The 13914-nt window shown below is 41.8% G+C and overlaps 1 protein-coding gene across 16 annotated transcripts in view; it reads left to right on the top strand.

Moving 5' to 3' along the window:
• Positions 1–13914, top strand: part of DUSP16 (dual specificity phosphatase 16) — a 72052-nt gene that overhangs the window by 18873 nt on the left and 39265 nt on the right. For all 16 annotated transcript variants that reach the window (XM_068953079.1, XM_068953125.1, XM_068953047.1 and 13 more), the window contains one exon: positions 12816–12893. The gene's annotated coding sequence lies outside the window, so the exon portion shown is untranslated. The remainder of the gene's footprint in view (positions 1–12815; positions 12894–13914) is intronic.

Raw genomic sequence — 13914 nt, 5'->3', positions numbered from 1 at the left:
ATAAGCTTTGATTCTTGTAATAAAGGAATTGCCTATGTGTAGGTAGAAACAGAAGCTGGTGTCCCTAGGTAGATCCGTACCACTTACATTGCTATCTGGAGTCATGCTGTTTCTGTTAGGAGTCCTTTTTGCGTGCATGAGTGGCTGAAGTAAAGCAAGAGAAATTATGGTGCCTGATGTTTTCCTACTTCCCCTCTACCCAAAGCAGAGAAACCATGCCTGTGAAGTTGTCACTAAACTTCTTCCCTAAGAATACTTTCATTAATTGCAATTGCAATTGACTGTATAGAGTAGTTTAACAAGTTTAGTGACGCATAGAGAGTACTTCCAAAGTGATAGGTTTAAAATTCTTCTTTTAATGACAAAGTTATTCAGATTTGGCACGATCAGTCTGCTGCAAACTTCTCAAGTACAAATAGCAATGACCTGGCAAGCAGCTCGGCACTAGTAAGAGAATATTTGGGTGAAGGACTCATAGCCAAGCTCTTACCTTTGCATAAGATTTTCTTTAATGGGAATGCAAAGCAGATGGGATCTTGGTTAAATAATTACTCACTGACTGAATGAGTGCTGCCGCAAGGAACAAAACATGATTATGTAACTAACGTCCGTATTGTACTGCACAAGAACAAGGAAGCTGGGCTGAAGTTGCATGGCCGATCTTCCCTCTGGTGCATTCTAATTTCGGTGTATTTGACTCTATAGACATTTGTTGGAAGGAATTCTTAAAACATACCTTGATTTTTGACCTTAAATACACAACAAACTACTGCAGTCTAGCAGGAGGGACAAGGGTGCTCTTTCAGCTGTGCCACGGGGGTTTGTGGATCTGCAGACTCGCCCAACGAAAGTCAACTATTTGTACCAGTGAGCAATAATTCTCTGTTTTCCCTTTCAAGCAGTACATAGTTTGCCTGTTTAAAGCCAGAGGTACATAAACTCCTGGGGACACTTGCAGGTTTTGTGGATTAAAATCTAGTGGTCACATTCATCGTTTTGAGGCACTGGTGTATCTCTCCTCCTCCCTTTCAGTTACTCCAGCCTACTTGTCATTGTACTTATATAGTCCCTTTCCAACACCTGCCTGCTATCTGCAGCAACTTGGTTGTTCAGCTGGTAATTCTCAACTCTTTATGCTGTCTGTGTGTCTGAGCAGGAGTCATAATGCAAGCTTAAGAGATGATCTGCTTTCGCTGGTGTTTGCTGCTGTGATTGCACACAACAGTAACTGCAGAAGAAAATCACTTTGGAAGTGGCAGCGAGGAGGGTAGTACAGCTTGAGAGGTTGAGGCTCATCTGTCTACCCTGCACAGTGGAGTGCTGTGGAGAGCGTGTTCAGCTCAGGTTTGGAAAGCTCTATAGTCATGCCATGGGGTGAGCCTGCACAAATAAACCTTCCTTCTTATCAAAGGCTAGTTTAAGCACAAGGTTGTTGGTTTGGTTCAGAGCTAGCTCACAAATCTTGGATTTGGGCATCTCTTCACTGCACAACAGACAACCTGTCCCTGTACTGAGGGATGCTCAATGCACGTGGAATCTCAGGAGAATTTAGCTGCCCCAACACTTTATTTAAAAACAGAAACCAAAAAAATGCAGTTTCTTTCTTTTTGACTAAAATTTAGGCATGTGGCCATAGGCATAGCGAAAGGCATACCTTTGATGCCAGGTGGTTTCCCTGCCAAATCTAAAGCCAGTTCTCAAGAAGATTTTATGTGGTTCTGCTTTCAACAAAGTACCAGAAGGTTGTACCTGGGCAAAACTATGCTTTTGGCTGATGGTGAGAACAAGATTAGGAAAAATGTTTTAGTTCTGGACAGGCAGTGTTGTAGCTACAGGTAGGCTAGATGCTTTTTCTTTTAGGTTTGAGTCATGGTTTTTATTTTGCCTAAACTGAAGCGGCCTAAGTTGAATTAAAATTCATGTGTTACTGAAATGTTTTTGGATTTATGGTTGGCTTTGCCTGGATCGCAGGTTATGAATTATTTAATTTCAGAAGTGGGTGCCTAGGCACTTGCTGCTCTAGCTGGAACCTCCTGTTGTGGCTGCAGAGGAAAAAGCCTGAGGGCAGGGTGCAAGGAGTGTTTCTCCTTCATTTCTTTGCTGGGGAAAGCAAGTAGTGACCTCAAGTTCTGTGGGTGTGTTCAGTGCTTTTCCTGCACGCTATAATCCTATCACAGAAGGGCAATTTCAGTCAGAGGTGAATTCTTACTGGAAAAGATTTCTCTCCTAAAGTCTACATAACTGAAATATTTCTGGCATTTATTGGTAGAAACAGACTTCTCTCAGTTGTCATTTTGTCATTGCTCCTCTTACTCTGTGGTTCAAACCATCAATCAATTTTTTTTATTATTAGCCAAAATTCTCAATGGAGAAGCTAAGTTGTATAAAACACTATAGGTGGGAAACTATCTAGCAAACATTTTATTTCTATTTGCATTGTGATTAAAATAATAAAATAAAAACCCAAAACAAGTAACAAACATCAAGTATATCTATCACTGTCATAACTAGATGAGAGACATTTGCCTTTATATATCTCACTTGCCATCTTTTTCGCAGATATTTTTAAATCAAATTGTGGGACTGAAGGAAAAAGTATTTTTAGTTTAAAAGAACTAAGTTGTTACCTTTCCTTAGCGATTCTATAATTTGAACAGGAATGCAATACATTTTTAGTTGTATCGGAACTAATCAAAGTTTTTGAGTAATTCTGAAAATATTGTTAGGGAAACGTTCATTCTTATGAGCTGTATTTTTTAACAGAAAATGCAAGCTATTTTTTTTTTTTTTCAGGTAGTGGTTATAAGAAAGGATTGTAAGAAGATGGGCATATGTTTTTTGGAGGAGGAAGTTTTTGGGGTTTTTTTTTTTTTTTTTGCTGATTAACTTGGGGAAGATGGGCAAAGTTTTAAGAACGCAAACCCTATCTGAAGTTCGCAACAAAAACAGTGAATAAAAAAGTTAAGTCCAGATCACATTTGAGTTAATAAAAATAGACAATTTAATAATTCAGGAAAAAAGTTGGTTTGAGAAGGGAAGTGCAAGAAGAGAGTTGTACCCTGTACAGTAGAGGGGCAGGTAACAATTGTCAAATAGCAAAAGATTAGTAGGAGTCAAGGTGTGGGGGGAAATGTATCGTAAATCTAGAAACTCTCTAAATAATCTATAACACTTTCTTGGTATTATTTCCAAGGGTTTTGGATGGGGGGAGAGGAGGAACAGCGTTCTTTCTCTGAAGATATCTTCAAGATATCTTTTTGTCTTTTTTTTCCACGTGTTTTTAGTGGTGTATATTCAGCCAGACAGTTTCCATGAGGAATTTAAGGCATTGGGTCATTCATGGCATGCTTTGGGATGTGCTTTAGACACCTTCCCCCCTTTCCCAGTTTGGGAAGAGGGAAAGACTGTGGGGATGTTTTGGAAGTTTGGGCATTTGTTTCTGTTGCAGTTTGGTTCTGTTTGGTGTTTATGTGTTTGAAGAAGGGCTTGTGTGTTGTGGAGTTTGTTTCCATCCCTCCTCTTATCCCTCCATATTAACTGGTCTCATAAAAGATGATACGTGTCCTGGCAGGCTTTACCTTTCCTGTATCCCTGGCAGTTGCAGGTAAAACAGTAATAGTAGGGTATTAGCACTATAGTAATAGCTGCATGCAGTTCTTGTGAATGTGAAGTCCGCACCTCTTCTTTTGTAGGATAATCTGAATTTAATGTGGTGCTGGAAATTACCATGACATTGTGTGCCTTTTCTTGATAGGAGGAGGCTTTTCTAACCATGCTAAGAAAGTCTGTGCTATAGCGTTGCTCTATAAAATAATGTAGGCTATAGGTTTGAACATACCGACGTAATAATGATTTTAACTATCTGCACTAGTCAGGAAACGCAGCTACATGAACAAGAGTCATGGTGTAGGCCCAAGAGGAAAAACTTTTAGCAACTTAAAAATGGGCACACTTCTCTTCTTTCTACTTCAGCTGGGTGTTTTATTGGGGGAAAGTTTCTCTTATGGTTGCTGCAGTGGGAAACAAACAGATTAACTGCAGTTAAGATGCACATAATGTTAGGTATAGGTATTTAATGATGGGTACAAACTGAGTTAAACTGTGAGAATTAGGCCTGTTAGTAACTAGCTGCAGACGATCATTTTCACAAACAGTTATCAGATTTTATTTAATTATTTTTACTTGCAGTTGTAATTAAGATGGCTTTCCCCTTCTCTCGCTTGAGGATTTTTTTTTTGGTACCCTAAAGTTGGAAAGCAGCCACAGAAAATGTTGATTTGGCCCATCCGAGAGGGTGGTGGGGGGGATTGTGGAGGAGAGGTAGATGGCATCTCGGAGTGGGTCCCCAGTGGCTGCAGACCTGCTCACTTGCTACGTGTACCCGCTTGGCTATGCTGCCTGCCGAGATGTCCTACCATCCCCTGAGGGAGTGGGGTACTCAGGACGGGGTGGAAGGGACTATGAACTGCTTTTGAAACCTCCTCTTTATCTTTTTGAGTTTAATTTTGCCACTTGGGCAAAACTAGCAACAACGCTGGTTGAAACAGCTGCTTGACTGGAGTCTAGTTAAAGATGCTTGCAAACACTTACTGCTGAGTCCAAGGCTCACTTGAAGTTTTCTAGCTGGCCAAACTTATTGTCTCAATATCCTTGTTCCCTATAAGCTGTTGTCTTTGCTAACGTGCTTAAAAAACCTGCAAGCATCTGCAAGTTCTGTGTCAAAAATAATGAAGCCTGCAAAGAAATCTTTCCTTAATATCTGAAGTTATACAGTCAAATTAGCTTCTCTGTGAGTGTGCATGTTTTTTGGGGGGGAGGTTGCATAAGAAGCATTTCTGTATAAAATCCCAGTTCAGTGAGATGCTTTGCATCCTCAAAAGTTAATTCAGGTCAAGTAGAATACAAGGACATTTAGGATTTCTTTAGATCAGGTTATTGGGGAAAGATGGGTTGAAATAATTAAAAGCACCTATTTCCTAGACCTTTTAACAGGGAGTTCTGGGTTTTTTGAGATGTTGTCTAAAGAAGGTGAGGCCTAAAAAGATAACTTGAATCAGGCCACATGTTCTAAAACTTTTAGTCAGTAAAGTAATTTAAAAAAAAAAAAAAAAGGCAGTATTTGACAGGAAGCCAGTGCAACTCCCTTGAAACTGGAGTGGCATGCCTGAGTCAGTGCAGTATGAGCTAAGAATCTGGCAGAAGCCCTGGGCACAAAGGAAGGCTCAAAGAGTCTCTCAGGAAGCCTGTGCACTGCTAAATGTGGCATGTTTGAACATGAGACTGACATCACAGTGAGTTCATAGTAGTGAAAGAACAAAGTATCGGCCACAAATTAGACTGACCTAATTTTTAAGTCACTTCTACAAACTTAATAGCACAGTATGTTGCTTGTGCAAGCTGTTTATTTCCATCTCAACCTTACTGCTTAATTTAAACTGTGAGTTAACCCTCTAAAATGTCTTAGGAGCTGTTCAGGAAGGTGTGCGTGTTGTGTGTGTGTGGGGGGGGGGGGGTGTTACAGACTTCCTTCCTTGGCTCTTTTTCTACTCTGGCTTCAATCTTCAAATAAAGGAAGTGATTAAGGACCACCCATCATATACCTTTATCCTTTAGAATCCATTTCCTGGAGGTAAAAACTCAGGATTGCATACCAGAACCTAATTCATTTATATGTGCTTCTCACATATGCAGCACTTAATATAGCTGGAAGTCGCTCTGGAAGTATCAAAACACTTGCCAGCGGTTTTAACAGGAATTTATTTATAGTAAATTTATAATAAAGCTAATGGGGAGTGACTTACAGAAGTACCTGACTGTTGACAAACAACCAGTGCTTCTTCCATTGATGAGAGTACATAAGAAAGAGAGAGCTCTTGGAGTTTGGGGCTCATGTATTTCTTCCCAAGTATTCATTGCTTGACTCTACTTCTGCTAAGTTTTTGTTTTGATATATTTCTTCAGTTACTGCAAAAGCATATTGAACTTTCCTAACTTGGGATTATTTTGACAGAAGTCAGTGCCTTTCCAGTTATTATTTAAAGGACTATGTAAAAGAGCATTTAATCAAATGGAGAAGTATAAAATCTTGTTTATAAATGTATATGGAACTGCACACTTCAAACAGTACGATACAAATGAACTTAGGCAAATAGTTTTTGTTACTCTCTCCTTTTCAAAACCCTATAGAAGCCCAACAATGTTGCTACAAAACATTTCTTGATGACCCTGGCCTGTGACAAGGGCTTATCAAATGATAACAGTAGAATCAACTCCCCCTATTTGGTATTGAAAGCTCTTCTGATTGAAATGTTTTAACATCCTGATCTCTTTAAACTCTTTCAAACTGAATGTAATGGTGGTCACGATTTGACAGTTGTTTTTAAAGGGGATTAGTATATTTTGTGGTTATGTCACTCTTCCTCTACTTAAATGGTAATGTTTATAATGATGTAAGAGGCACAGCTGGGGAACATAAGTTACCCTCTGCGCTCTCCTTCCATTGTGAAGATATATATGGCCTCTCTTTTCACTCATGTAGTTACCATGCTAGAAATGTGGCTTTGGCACTGCTGCTGATCTTGTATAACATGGTTCAAATTCAAAGAAACACTTAGCATCCTTTGGGAAAGACATACCAGACAGAACACAGTATGTGGAGCATAGCTCAGTGAACTACCATGACTTACCACTACCATGTTGTTGCTGAACTGAGTCCGTGTTAGTACTGTCTTGTCAATTAAATGAAAATGTGAAAACAACTGTAATAGGAAGCAGGCCATGAGAATGACCTCTGTGGGTAGAAGTTGCACATGAACATGTGTTCTGTTCTGAGTGTCTGAACTATCTTATCAAAAGTGTGTGTGTTATGGTGAGAGGTTTGTGTCCCTGTCTTATGGGTTGGCTTTTGGATTGGCTACTTTCCTGTATCACCTTTTCTCTTGGCTGAGACTTGCCTGCAATTCAGCAGTTGCTCCATGCCATAGCTGTCACCCCTTCCTTCTCTATGCATCCTAGAATGGGATACCTCTGTGACAGGATTACTGCAAATGTCTAGTTTCAGGGGACACCTGACAACTTGAATTATTCCAGATGTTAATTGGGAGCCATTGCTGTATGAAGAAATGGTCATATGCCTCTGCAATTTCCCTTTTTTTTTTTTTTTTTTTTTTCTTCTCCTCCCTGAGGTAGTCAGGCTATGTTGTCTCTGTGGATCCAACGTTTTGTGCCATATACTACCATTAACTTGTTGTGTAGATGTCATTTAAGGGGAAACACAATTAAACATAAACTTAAGCTCATTCCTACTCAGCAAAGTAGTTACGTTTGTGTTTAGGTGTTTTACTGGGCCCAGCATCCTTTCTGATGATTTCCCTTGGAAACGTTGAAAGGGTAACTGCTATGACGGGTCTTTTAAGATGCTTCTATGTGATTTTTATCACTATGCAGTATGCACTATTTAAAATATTAACTTGGCTTTGAGCTTGCAGAATCTTTTTGAATGAGTCTGACAGTAGATTTAATTAACACTTATTGCATAAGTTTTTAAAAATTTCTAGATGTTTCTCTATACAGCTGACAGGACAGGCATACAGTGCAGTTCAGCACTGTATTTTCAGACATAAGCAGGAAGAAACAAAGTATTAATGTTGACAGTTTAAAAAAAAAAAAAAAAAAATTCCTTCCAAACTTTCTCATGCCCTGATGAGAACGGGTTGAATGTGATTGTTGCCTTCCGGGAGAACTCGTGTCATTTCCTCAAATGGGTGAAAGACCATTGCGTTTTAACCCACAGCTGGCCGCAGAAGCATTTCACATATCTCTATCCTTAAGGGAGATCGGCTCATTGTGATCTTTAGTCAACTGATTTAATTTTAGGGAAGAATTATTTAAAAAGCCTATTGCAAGAAATACACTCCTGCCTTGCCCAGAAGCTATTCTGATTTGTTTCTGTACTAAAATATCACCATTATCCTCTGCCTTTAATGCATCCTAGTTGTATGCAGACTTCAGATCCGTTCTTCTATTTTCATTGTACAGTGACCACAAAAGAGATCAGGGTTGCTTTTCATTTGGGGGGGGGGAGGGGGATTTTTGGCTCCTTTATTTATAGGCCCATATTATTCGATCAACTCTCTTGGAATATCTCCACCTTAAAGTCTCTCACTGGAGAAAAGGTCTTAACTTTAAAGGCTAACCGTTCCCTAAGACTCTGGGATCCTATTCTTATCTTTTTTTCATGGAAGGCTTTTTAAAGAAGTAGCACGAACTACTGGAATTGCTTTGCTTAATGCTTACTTAGCATTTCTCTTCAGAGCACTCATCCTCATTTTAATTTATTTCTTAGCAAAAATATGGCTGTATAAAATGGAGAAGTCACTTTATATTGATCTGCGCAGCTGCAGAGCACTGTTAGTTGATTCAGTAGATTCAGCCCGTGTAGTAGACGGAAACCTGGGTACCATGAAAGAGACTGCTGTAAAAGAAGTGTTGCTCTACAAAGAGTAAGGAGACATTGGAATTGCAAGGGCTTGAGGTTTTATAAAGAAGTTCAGTCCTTTCAGATGCATTTTGGGTCTTGGAATCAAATGTTAAAATACAGGTGCTGATAAGGAATTGCAGGTTCAGAATTTGTCCATTGTCACAACTATCACAGAATCACAGAATGGTTGAGGTTGGAAGGGACCTCTGGAGATCATCTAGCCCAACCCCCCTGCTCCAGCAGGGCCCTCTAGAGCATATTTCCCAGGATAGCATCCAGGTGGGTTTTGAATATCTCCAGAGAAGGAGACTCCACAACCTCTCTGGGCAACCCGTTCCAGTGCTCTGTCACCCTCACAGGAAAGAAGTTTGTCCTCAGGTTCAGATGGAACTTCCTGTGGTTCAGTTTCTGCCCATTGCCTCTTGTCCTGTTGCTGGGCACCATGGAGAAGAGTCTGGCCCTATCCTCTTGACAATCCCCCTTCAGATACTTGTACGCATTGATGAGCTCCCCTCTCAGTCTTCTCTTCTCCAGGCTGAACAGGCCCAGCTCTCGCAGCCTTTCTTCAGAGGAGAGATGCTCCAGTCCCCTCATCGTCTTTGTAGCCCTCCGCTGGACTCTCTCCAGGAGTGCCATGTCTCTCTTGTACTGGGGAGCCCAGAACTGGACACAGTGCTCCAGGTGAGGCCTCCCCAGGGCTGAGGAGAGGGGCAGGATCACCTCCCTCCCACCTGCTAGCAACACTCTTCCTCATGCACCCCAGGAGACCATTGGCCTTCTTGGCCACAAGACCACATTGCTGCCTCTTGCTCAACTTGTTGTCCACCAGGACCCCCAGGTCCTTCTCTGCAGAGCTACTTTCCAGCAGGTCAGCCCCCAGCCTGTCCTGGGGCACCTGGGGGTTCTTCCTCCCCAGGTGCAGGACCCTTCCCTTTGCCTTTGTTGAACTTCAGGAGGTTCCTCTCCGCCCACCTCTCCAGCCTGTCCAGGCCCCTCTGCATGGCAGCACAGTCTTCTGGTGTGTCAGCCACCCCTCCCAGTTTAGTATCATCAGCAAACTTGCTGAGGGTGCACTCTGTCCCTTCCTCCAGGTCACTGATGACTGACCCCTGGGGGACACCGCTAGCTCCAGGCCTCTAACTAGACTCTGCGCCATTCACCACAACCCTCTGAGCTCTGCCATCCAGCCAGTTCTCAATCCATCTCACTGTCCACTCATCCAACCCACGCTTCCTGAGCTTGGCTGTGAAGATGTGATGAGAGACAGTGTCCAAAGCCTTGCTGAAGTCCGGGTAGACAACATCCACTGCTCTCCCCTCATTTACCCAGCCAGTCATTCCATCACAGGAGGCTCTCAGATAGGTCCAGCATGATTTCCCTTTGGTGAGTCCATGCTGACTACTCCTGATCACCTTCTTGTCCTCCAGATGCTTAGTAATGACCTCCAGGATGAGCTGTTCCATCACCTTTCCAGGGCTGGAGGGGAGGCTGACAGGCCTGTAGTTTCCTGGCTCCTCCTTCTTACCCTTTCTGAAGACTGGGGTGACATTGGCTTTCTTCCAGTCCTCAGGCACCTCTCCTGTTCTCCATGTTCTTCAACTAAATGGTGGATCTTCTGCATCCCACGTACAGGAACAGGATGACATTTGTGACATGTATTGGAAAGATAGGAACTGCCCTCCCACCTCCCAGTTTGAAGACAGTTTGTAAATTCTTATCTCCCATAACAGTATGGGACATAAGACATACATGGGCTTTTGTGTGGGAGCTCTTCAGACTTGCACTACCTAGAGTTGTAAGGCTTGCTAACTCTGGTTAAGCAAGCTAATAAGCTTTATGCCAGATACCACATACAGGATTAAACTTTTAGGAAAGGAAAGGTGCTAAGGGCCTTAGAAGGATGCTGTCATGCTTGGAAGTTCAGTCTCTCCTTAGCTTCTGGCTTGTTTGCTGTACCACTGCTCTGCGTAGCTGTGGGAGGGATGCTCCATGTGAAAAGACTGGCTGGCTTCCTTTAGCTGCAGTTTATGGAAGGCCTTGAGCAAGAGCAAAGAGAAAGTAAAGCTTCCATTTGTAATTCTGGAGAATAGAAAAAAGGTATTTAAAAAGGCCTGGAGGAGTGCTTATTTGCCAGAAGTCAAGGGAAAAGGCAAGTTTATATCTTTTTCTAACTCACCCTAATTGAAAGGATGTGTATTTATTTTCCTAAAGTCAGCAGAAAAATCCTGGGTTGTTAATGATGAATGACTCCTACCCACCTCCCCCCACTTCTTCTTTCTCCGAAGCATGAATTGCTGAAGTTTCCACTTCAAACTTGGGTGGCTCATTCACCTTTCACTTAATTGTAATATGGTATCCTCTATTTTCCTCCCCCTTCTTACCACCAAGGCTAAAAAGGAGGAGGGGAGATATAAAATATTTCTGAAAATTACAGGAAATGTCTGTTCCTTTAGCAGCATTGCCAGGGAATTTCCAAATGTGCTTAATGCTTATGGCCGAACTTGTAGCAGCGCAGTCCTCAGTCATGAGTAGGCCTTGCTCTAAAAATGAGACACCTCCTTTCAGTAAATGTGTTGAAATTAAATATATGCTTTGTTTCTCCTGTGATCTTCAGCAGATTGAATTCCCCCTAATGGCAAAATGGAGATTTTGGGAAACTGCTTTAAACTCCTGGTGTCTTTCTCTTCATTAAAGTGGGGAAAATATAAATATTACATAGTTCCATGAGGTGGTCATTAGTTTATTTGTGAGGGCTTGGAGAGGCATGGTTGAGTGGCACAGGTGAATGCCAAGACTGTGTGGCAGCTCTCTGAGAGGCTCTAGAAACTGTGCGTGAAGCATTAAGGAGCGAAACAGGGGATGTCCCAGGACTTCGTCTCCTTGGACGATTGCAACATGGTCTCTGATCCTGGCGTTTCTGTCTCGCAGCAGAACCTGATGTGTATTAGGCACAGGGTTTATTTCTGTTTCCAGTGATAGGACTGGAAAAAGGGCATGCGGTAAAGACGATCGGGGAGAGCTTTCTCTTCGTTCTCCGCTGCAGCCAGCCAGGGCCCTGATGCAGTACTGAGGGAAGGAGCAAGAGAGATTTGCAGAGCTTCTCCCAGGGCTTCAAGGATTTCTGCCAGCCGGAGCAGGCAGGGGAGATGCAGATCTGGCGCGGCCTTCAGTAGAGCTTCTTGTGCTGTTGCTCAGCTCTCTGCCCCGCTGATCTTTGTGTATGTGCGCTGATGAGTTAGTGGCAGAGAAGTGGGAGGCTGTGTCCTGCCTGAAACTGCCCAAGGAGAAACGTGGTCTGGGCCCAGTTTGGGGTGTCCATCCCAGTGAGCGGAGCATAGACTGGGTAGAAAATGCTTTAATTTTCTGTCTGAACCACTGTAGCCCAGCGTTCTGCTGTTCACGTTTGCAACGCTTTTAAAGTAGTCACCCAAAGACAGCGAGGTAGTTCTTGTCTGTTTTTTTTTTCCCCCCTTTCTTTCTTTCTTCTGAGATGACGTCAATTTTTGAATCTTTTATGCTATGCTCTGCCCTCTTCTGGGGTGGCTCTCCCTGATTTGATACCATTTACTGTGTCGTTCAGAGCCACACCTGGATTTCGTAATAGGGCAGTACTTGGCGGTTATGTGGTTATGGTACAACGATCAAGCAGAGCTGTCATCTCTTGATTAGTGATGATTTGATTCTTGTTTAACTGCCCAGGAAACACTTTGGAGTTGACATTAATGTGTTTATTTTTACTTCCTCATGTAAAGGTTATAATTTAATCTATTCACGTAGTAATGTGGCAATTTGTGTAGAGGCTGAACAGATATTACTATGTGTAATGACTAGTAGCATCCAGTTTCCAGTGTTGGCTGGGGCTTTTCTTTAGTGTATGGGAAGGTGGGATCAATTACCTAAAACGTTCTCTGTCATTAGCCTTTGTCCACTTCCAGACTGACTGACTGTAAGCAGACTGACTTTTGGCTAACTCCTCTATTAATAGATGCTGAACAAGAACTTGTGAGGTCAGAGTTGCTTGAATTCACGCAAATGCATCATCTGTGAATGTTAGTTAAAGATTAGCTTTCCAGCAGGAGGGAGATGGGTCAAATTGTTTGCAAGGCTACTGTGGGTGTGGGTTTTTTTTTTTTTCCGGTTAGAAAATGAGTATAACTTTTTGGTTTTTTTTTTCTCTTTCCATTTGCTTGAATGCTAGCTTTTATAGATCTCTTCTCAGCTAGGTTTTCATGTGTTTGAGGGAGTTTTATCCCAAATGACTACACTGAAAGTGTGAAATCCATCTTCTGGTTTTTGACTTGTAATAAAGGGATTTATTTATTTTTCCTGTATTTAGGTGTTTCCCTCTGCTGGCCTCTGTATGTGGACCACCTTCTGTTCTGTTCAGCCTATTTAGGAGTTGACTTAAGTGCAGGTGAGTAATTGTTTTTGGCATGAGACAATAATGAATTAACATAAAACAACTCCAGAATTTTCAGTTGCTCTGAGTTAGAAGTCATACGGGGAGAATGATCTTTTAAAAATCTGTTGCAACTCTTCCTAGTGTCTAGTGTCACAGGCAGTAGGAAACTACAAGTGTTATGTATTATATAGCATTTATTTCGAGTGGATTAGGTAAGCTTTTGTTCTAGATGTCACAGAATAATATGCTGTGAACCTGCAATAAAAAAATACTTTCAAATGTAAAGATCTTCTTGCTTGTATGGGTGGAGAAGGGAGTCCCAGAATAAACTGTGTGTGTGAGCTGTTAAATATTGAGTGATGTAATGTACCAACAGCATATTCTAACGCTTCCCATGAGCTCACATTGTTACAATCAGGTTTGTCTGCTATAATACATAATACACCTTTATTATTCCACAGTGAGTGTCAAACAGGTTGGCTTCTTGGTAGGTGCAAGTGATGATGATCTGGCTCATTGGAATGAGTTAGTGATGGTACGTGATTGAGATTTGCAAGAGCATTGCACATACATGGAGGGGTATATTAAGTAGGACATCAGAATGTGGTCTTGTGGGCAGGAGAATAGGCTATCTAGTGTGTGAACAGGTTATCTTTTTTCTAATACCATTATTTGTATAGTAAGCAATATCAGGCTCTTTTCTAAAAAGGAAACTCCACCTGCTCTTGCTTAGCTCAGCTATCTGAGAGTGCTGGTGGTGAAAATGACACTGAGAAATAGATGTAGAAGCAAAGAAAGAGCTTAATCTAAACTGGAGGTATCTTTCTGCAGCTTATTCATGGAAAACTGATTATTTCCTTTCTGACTGTCTCTACGTGTCTCAGGTCTCCGACTGGTGAGCAGAGTGAAACGGAGGGACTTTTCTTTAGAAAGTAATCAAAACTGAGCAAGTAATTAGTCAAGTAGAATAAAGGACAGCAGATCACTGAACAGAAGATTCCCCCTCATGTTTTTTTTCCAGTGCCTTTATCAT

Source organism: Struthio camelus, chromosome 1 (assembly GCF_040807025.1).
Source record: "Struthio camelus isolate bStrCam1 chromosome 1, bStrCam1.hap1, whole genome shotgun sequence".
Classification (NCBI taxonomy): Eukaryota; Metazoa; Chordata; class Aves; order Struthioniformes; family Struthionidae; genus Struthio; species Struthio camelus.
Note: the sequence above shows the minus strand (reverse complement) of the source record. Positions and strands in the feature narration are given on the sequence as shown.